The sequence below is a fragment of the Monopterus albus genome, unplaced genomic scaffold (genome assembly GCF_001952655.1).
Source record: "Monopterus albus unplaced genomic scaffold, M_albus_1.0 scaffold186.1, whole genome shotgun sequence".
NCBI classification, from domain to species: Eukaryota; Metazoa; Chordata; class Actinopteri; order Synbranchiformes; family Synbranchidae; genus Monopterus; species Monopterus albus.
The window spans coordinates 2,596,009-2,602,213 of NW_018128066.1; the positions used below are offsets into that span (position 1 = coordinate 2,596,009).

General features: G+C 37.9%; 1 protein-coding gene across 5 annotated transcripts in view; it reads left to right on the plus strand.

Moving 5' to 3' along the window:
* Positions 1-1,695: 1,695 nt before the first annotated feature.
* Positions 1,696-6,205, plus strand: part of akap13 (A-kinase anchoring protein 13) — a 178,123-nt gene continuing 173,613 nt past the window's right edge. For all 5 annotated transcript variants that reach the window (XM_020617124.1, XM_020617127.1, XM_020617129.1 and 2 more), the window contains exon 1: positions 1,696-2,027. The gene's annotated coding sequence lies outside the window, so the exon portion shown is untranslated. The remainder of the gene's footprint in view (positions 2,028-6,205) is intronic.

The following is a 6,205-nucleotide window of genomic DNA, read 5'->3' on the forward strand; positions in this document are numbered from 1 at the left end:
ATAACTTCATGGCTTTTGTAGCTGAAAATATGCTTAAGAAATTAAGTGCCGAAAAACAGATGCTTCACAGCTGAACATTTTGATACCTGAAATAGCTGAAAGTATGCTGAAGTAGAATTTCCCCATTCAGTTGAATGGGAAAAGCCATTCAGGTATCAAAATGTTCAGCTATTTAAGGACTTCCTGCTTGTATTTTTCTTGTTTGTAACATTTATACTTTTTAAAATATTTACTTTTCTTTTAGCAAATTTTGCCCCATTCAATGAATGGAAATTTTTTTTCACATTTTAATAAATACAGCATACTAAAAACATCATTTCAGCTATTTCCTATTCAGCATGTCTTCAGCTATTCATAATTTAAATTTTTTTTGCATGATGACATTTACATTTTATGCCTCATTTCAATAGCCACAGCCTAGTAGTCCGCAGAGTGTACGACTACTCTAACACACACACACACACACACACGCACACACATGACCCTACTTACTCAGCTGAAAACCACAATGTTTTCTTCTATTTTCACTTAATAAAATCATTGTTCAGTTCAGGCTGCTCAAAACATCCACAATAATATCCTTTTCCTGTGCTGTCCATTTTGAATACGTGGTGTTATTTACAAATTCCGATGGGTTTGATTAATTTCAAAAGGAATATAATAGAAGATATAAACAACATTCCTTCATTTAGTCAGCTAACATTAGGGAATAAATAGTACTTTTCAGTGTCATTCTGCTTTGCACTTATGCCTGTATATATCCTTATGCATTGAACACTAATGAAAAGTATGGTTCTTCCAGTTCTGAGTCCTTTATAAATGTGTACTACAGAAACACACTCTTTACTTTTTGTACAGTTTGCTTGTGTGGACGGCTGACACATGTTGAGTAGAATGCATTTTGAATCACTGAGTTGCTGAACAATAGAGGCATCTGAATGCTAAGCAGTGCTCATCAGAGGTAGGGAAACATTTCAGTGAAGTACTCCTACTTCATGAGTTGTTTTATATTGAGGTAAAACAGTGTTTTATGGGTCTGCATGATAAAAACAAAAGTCAAATCACATCTGTGGAGCTTTATATAATATGTACCTGCCTGCAGACATCACTGCAGAAGGCCTAATGAACCAGCAGAGGGCAGTTCAAACCGCAAGAGTTTTTTTTTTGTGTGTGGCTAAAAGGTGCTAGACAGCAAGACAACCTCCTTATAGAATATTACATACACCTGCCGCTGTTAGTCCAAATAATTGTGATTCAAATGTTAATGACTACTTGGCCCCAAATATTGACCACTACATGATATATTGAGCTACATGATATCAGTCAACCTGCATTAAAACTAAAATGTTGGTACTTTAAGTATATTTTGTTAATCGTTTTACTTAAGTAACATTTTGAATGCAGAACTTTTTCTTGTTAGAGTATTTTACACTGTTGAAATTGCTGCTTTTACTGAAGGATCTGGGTACTTCTTCCACCACTGCCAGTATCCCACGTCAGTCTGATGAGGCAGAGTCAACTCGTGCACTTATTTTATTATGAAAACTAGAAACTGGAACATAATAAAATTTTGCTAGCTTTATCCTGCTAAGGAAGCACCACCGTGACACTTTCTCCTGATCTAGGAAAGCCACAACTGTAATAGCCTACTTAGTTAATAAGAACTAAAACATTTACTGAAGGTCGTGGGGCCCACAGACTGAACATGTAGGAGTTCCTGTATGTGAAACGGAACTTCCCAAAGAAAGCCCAGTGCAACGACAGCTTATAATATCCCTCTTGCAGACTCCTCCTACTGAGTTGTCCTGGGAAACACTAACAACTAGAAGAAAGTGTAGACAGTTGTCCTGTTTTTAAACGTCGAAACTAGTAGGACAGCCACACCGCCGCTTATCCATTTCACTCTACCGTTCAAACCTTTTAAAAGGACATTTCGGCCCAGTACTACACAGCGGATCCATCTATTAGGCCGACTATTATGCTTCCGAAAGCTGCTGCTCCTTCACACTGACTTTCATCAGCTTGAGGTAAGAAGGGCCATTTACAGCGTGGCCCGTTATTTACATAGACTATTTAGAATGGAGTCCGGGGTTACTTTGTATCTTTCAGTGGCGTTTTACGTTGAGAGAAGCTGTTTAATGGCTGCGGGTTTAACTTGTTGCTTGGTAGCCATGACATCCTCATTTAGAGACTGCAGGGCTAATGTGGGAGCTTCTCACGTTTCTGTGAACTCAGCCACAGCGAGGACGAACTCCCCCCATAGAAATGTAAAATGATACTAAACAAAAGCAGCGAAAGTGTCGTATACATCAAGCTATAGGTTAAAAGTACGTGTTAACAATATAACATTAAGTACTCTCACATCACTAAAGCTAGTTACCACGAAAGACATTAAGGCCGTTAACCAACATTCAGTAGAAGACACTGAGCATAATTAAACGAGAAATGGAAAATGTATGTACTATAAACATTCCCTGTCTTAGGTCAGTTAGAACCACTACCTTATTTTAAGTATGTGAAATGCCAAAATAATAGTAGAGAAAAAGATTTATTTTGGCTTTTATTTCTTTCATCACATTCCCAGTGGGTCAGAAATTTAGTACACTTGGTCAGTATTTGGTAGCATTGCCTTTAAATTGTTTAACTTGGGTTAAACTTTACAGGACACCCTTCACAAGCTTCTAACAATAAGTTGCTGGAATTTTAGTCAATTCCTTCCAGATAGAACGGCTGGAGTTGGGCTTGTAGGTCTCCTTGTTCGCCCAAGCTTTTTCAGTTCTTCCCACATATTTTCTACTGGATAGAAAGTCAGGGCTTTGTAGCCACACCAGTACCTTGACTTTATTGTCCTTAAGCCACTTTGCCACAACTGGAAGTCTACTTGGGGTCATTGTCCATTTGGAAGACCAGTTTGAGACCAAGCTTTAACTTCCTGGCTGATGTCTTGAGATATTGCTTCAGTAGATCCACATAATCTTCCTTCCTCATGATGCCATCTATTTGGTGCAGTGACCCAGTCCCTCCTGCAGCAAAGCCCCCCCTCCCCCCCCCACACACAACATGATATCACCCCGTGCTTCATGGTTGGGATGGTGTTCTTTGGCTTGCGGCCTTCTCCTTTTTTCTCCAGACATGGTCAAACAGTTCAATTTTTGTTTACTCAAACCAGAGGACATTTCTCCAAAAAGTCAGATCTTTGACCCCATGTGCAGCTGCAAACCATAATCTGCCTTTTTTTATGGTGGTCCTGGAGCAGTGGCTTCTTCCTTGCTGAGCAGCCTTTCAGGTTATGTCAATATCAGACTTGTTTTACTGTGGATATAGATACTGTTGTGCCTGTTTCCTCCAGTGTCCTCACAATGTCCCCTGCTGTTGTTCTGGGATTGATTTGTACTGTTCAGGCCAAAGTACGTTAATCTCTAGGAGACAGAACTCCTTCCTGAGTGGTGTGATGGTTGTGTTGTCCCATGGTGTTTATACTTGTGTAGTATTATTTATACAGATGAACGTGGTACCTTCAGGAATTTGCTCCAAAGGATGAACCAGACTTGTGGAGGTCCACAATTTTTTTTTCTGAGGTTTTGGCTGATTTCTTTTGATTTTCCCTGATATCAAACGAAGAGGGTTGGCCTTAAAATACATCCACAGGTGCACCTCCTATTGACTCAGTCGATGTCAATTAGCCTATCAGAAACTTTTAAAGCCACATCATCATTTTCTGGAATTTTCTACGCTGTTTAAAGGCACAGTCAAATGAGTGTATGTAAACATATGATCTACTGGAATTGTGATACAGTGACTTATAAGTGAAATAATCTATCTGTAAACAACTGTTGGAAAAATTACTTGTCATGCATAAAGTACATATCTTAAACTGACTTGCCAAAACGAGAGTTTAACATGACATCTGTGGGGTGGTTAAAAAAATCCATTTTAATGACTTCAACCTAAGACTACGTTCACACTGCAGGTCTTAATGCTCAGATCGGATTTTTTGCCGAAATCCGATTTTTTTGCGATGGATGGATGTGGCTCGTGATAGCATGTGCGTAGCGATGTACCAGTTAATGTGCAATCGAAATAAAGAAATAATAATAAGAAGAATATCAAGAAGAAGGAGAGCACAAATATTGCTTATGGCCTCGCCTCCTCCAGCGCAGAATTGTGACGTCTGTCGCATTTCAATGACCATAAAAATCGCATGAAATGCGACATGGCCGTTCAGACTGTAGTTGCATTGCAAAACATCAGATATGTATCCGATTTAGGACCACATACGAAAGTGGCCTGGGCCGGATTTGAAAAAATCGGATTTGTGCTGTTCACACCGTCATAAGGAAATCGGATATGGGTCACATTTGGGCAAAAAGATCGGATTTGAGCCATTTTAGCCTGCAGTGTGAACGTGGCCTTAGTGTATGTAAACCTTTGACTTCAACTGTATTGCACAAGGAGCCACAAATCACACTGTATTGATCAGTGTAGCTATAATAAAAGTACAGTTTTTATTTCATAAGACAAAACTACTTTTTACAACTGCAGTATAATGATGGCGCTCAGCCTAAAGTTTCTGTAACTTACAAAAATATTACACTGACAACATCCCAAACAAAACTTTGGTCTCAAATTGTGAACTTTTTAAGACCTAAACATTTTTTAAAGATGGCGATTATAGTATTAAATGCAATTTGAAAGTGTAGACTTCTCAGCTCATTGAGGAGACAAATTAATAAGGTAATAGGTTTTAACACAGTGATGTAAATGTATGTAAAATGGGTTTAGTTTTGAAATGCTAAATATAAGCAGTGGTTATAAGTGTGGTTATCTTTTATAAGGAACTCATAATGTGTGAAAGGAATAGTTCCAACATTTTGGGATATCCAGTTTATCTCTCTCTGGTGGAGAGTTAGATGAGATGAATGCCACCCCTGTATCTTTTCATTAACCACAAGGAGGAAGCCAGCAGCAAGTTAACTTAGCTTACAACTGTAAAAATGGCAGTTTGTCATTTTATGAGGAATTATGTGGCAGACTTGTATTTATTCTAATTGAATCTAATTCTTATCAATTCTAGACTTAAATATTAACAGACATATGACTGTGGTATCAATCCTTTCTTCTAACTCGCTGCCAAAAATATATTTCCCAAAATATCTGAATGGGCCATTCTGTTGTCAGAGCAGGTGGTGCTTTTGTTCACACAAGAAATGTGTAATTTTTGTAATGACAGTCTTCTTAATACATATGAACCAATTTCATCCCATAATACGTTATCAGTGCCTTCTGTCTGATGCTATTAATCAGAGTGATGCAGCAGTAGACCATGCTGTAAACATCTATCTATAGATACATTTTTAATAAGACTATCAGAAAGTGACTGCACTATGCTTCCACTAAACAAAAGCTTATTAGACTGCTTTGTATGTGTCTCCCAGCAAACCTCGGCCCAGTCAGAAATATGTATTTAGCTCCAGTAAAAAAGATAAATGATAGAGGAGTTGCCCTCACATTTAGAATACTGTAAATTACCAAGAGGATTCTGCTGTCTCCAAGCTGAACTGAGCCAAATTCTCATTTTCACAAACCCCCTAATTTAATGATGATGGATCCACACAGTGTCAACCATGTAATTACACTGTATTTACTATAGAATGGAAGCATTTGAGGAAGTCTAACAGGTACTAGTTTATGATGTAGTGCTGTCTCAGGAATGGGTTTTATATGCCTGGGAGGGTGGGGGTGACTGCTGAATTCCCTGCTGATAGTCACAATAAAGCCTTGACTTAGTTTTTGTTGAGACTGGAATTGCTGGAATCCTCTTGGCATGCCAAATGGCAGCCGTACTCCCTGTTCCAAAACAGCAAACATCTCTGTGGTTTGTCCAAACTCTGTGCCCTGGTTTGGAGTTTCTTTTCTCCTGGAAATTGTCAAGCACACTTAATTTTTAATTGTATGGATGCTGATTCAGCATCCATACTATATTATCCTGTTCTTTATTATTTTTGTATGGATGCTGAAAAGCATCCATACCTTGTTTTCCAAATTTTTATTATTATTATTAGCATCCATACTATGTTTTCCAATTATTTCTTTATTATTATTATTATTATTATTGTAAGGATGCTGAGTCAGCATCCATACAACAATAATAATAATAAATAAAGAAATAATTGGAAAACATAATATGGATGCTAAAAACAATAAT